This window comes from Apium graveolens, chromosome 7 (assembly GCF_009905375.1).
Source record: "Apium graveolens cultivar Ventura chromosome 7, ASM990537v1, whole genome shotgun sequence".
Lineage (NCBI taxonomy): Eukaryota > Viridiplantae > Streptophyta > Magnoliopsida > Apiales > Apiaceae > Apium > Apium graveolens.
This window is the reverse complement of record NC_133653.1, coordinates 154,842,203-154,843,371: the sequence shown is the minus strand read 5'-3', so window position 1 is coordinate 154,843,371 and position 1,169 is coordinate 154,842,203. Positions and strand designations below refer to the sequence as shown.

At 38.1% G+C, this 1,169-nt stretch overlaps 1 non-coding gene across 1 annotated transcript; it reads right to left on the bottom strand.

Annotated features, from left to right (window-relative positions):
* Positions 1–505: 505 nt before the first annotated feature.
* LOC141675738 (small nucleolar RNA R71) lies at positions 506–612 on the bottom strand. Its single transcript, XR_012556374.1, has one exon. It is a non-coding gene; the product is annotated as a small nucleolar RNA R71 (small nucleolar RNA).
* Between the last annotated feature and the right edge of the window lie 557 nt (positions 613–1,169).

The following is a 1,169-nucleotide window of genomic DNA, read 5'->3' as shown; positions in this document are numbered from 1 at the left end:
TAGGAGAATTCTGGATAAAGACGAGGAAGAAGTTGTAGAGGAGCGAAGGGAAGATTTTGAGGATGAAGAGAAATTAGTAGGAGAAGAGAAAATTGAAGAATCACCTTTATTAGAGATAGGAGATCAAGCAGATAATACTAAGGCATTGATGGACTATTCTATGCCTAAGATCAATGATATTCAGTCAAGCATCACCAGGAAAGCCATCACGACTAACACTTTTGAGATCAAGTCGAGCATGATTCAGATGATACAGAACTCAGTTCAGTTTTAAGGTTCTCCTACTGAAGACCCTAACATGCACATCAGGGATTTCATCAAAATCTGCGACACTTTCAAGTTCAACGATATGTCTGAAGATGCTATCAAGTTGCGACTATTCCCATTCTCTTTGAGGGATAAAGCGAAGTGTTGGTTACATTCTCTACCACCAGGGTCTATCACCAAATGGAAGGATCTTGCTCAAAAATTTCTCACTAAATTCTTTCCTATGGCGAAGACTGCTGCAATCAGGAATGCTCTTACTAAGTTTGCTCAGCAAACTGGTGAATCTACGTGTGAGGCTTGGGATTGATATAAGGAGATGCTAAGGAAGTTCCCACACTATTGCATGCCTGATTGGATGATTATCAACTGTTTCTACAACCATGGATTGCAACAGGTTAAAGTATGAACACAAGTCACAACCTTAATTTATATTACAACGTACCAAATACCAACTAGTTTAACTTACATCCGATAATACATCATTCTTATAAACTTACAAAATACAAAACTAAAATATAAGTCTTCTGCTAGCTTATTCCATCTCAACCTGGAATCATAGCTCGCACACTGGTCTGGGGATCCTCGCCACCAATAACTTCCCTTTTAACTGGAAAAGAACATAAAAGAATCGCAAGAGTGAACTAACTAGCTCAGCAAGTCACAATGACAATAACTGAGATTAAACAATGATCAAATGAAATGATTCATAGGAATCAAGTTCCTTGTTTGGCAATGATTAGAATTGGATATTCACTTTTAATTTTAAAAACCAAGATTATCCTGCTAATCAGTCATGCAATAACCCCAAGCAAGGCACACAACTCTGCTCTATATACTGGACCCAAGGCACACATTGTCTCAACATGACCACGAATCTGGCTCACATTTAGAAAACCATCAAA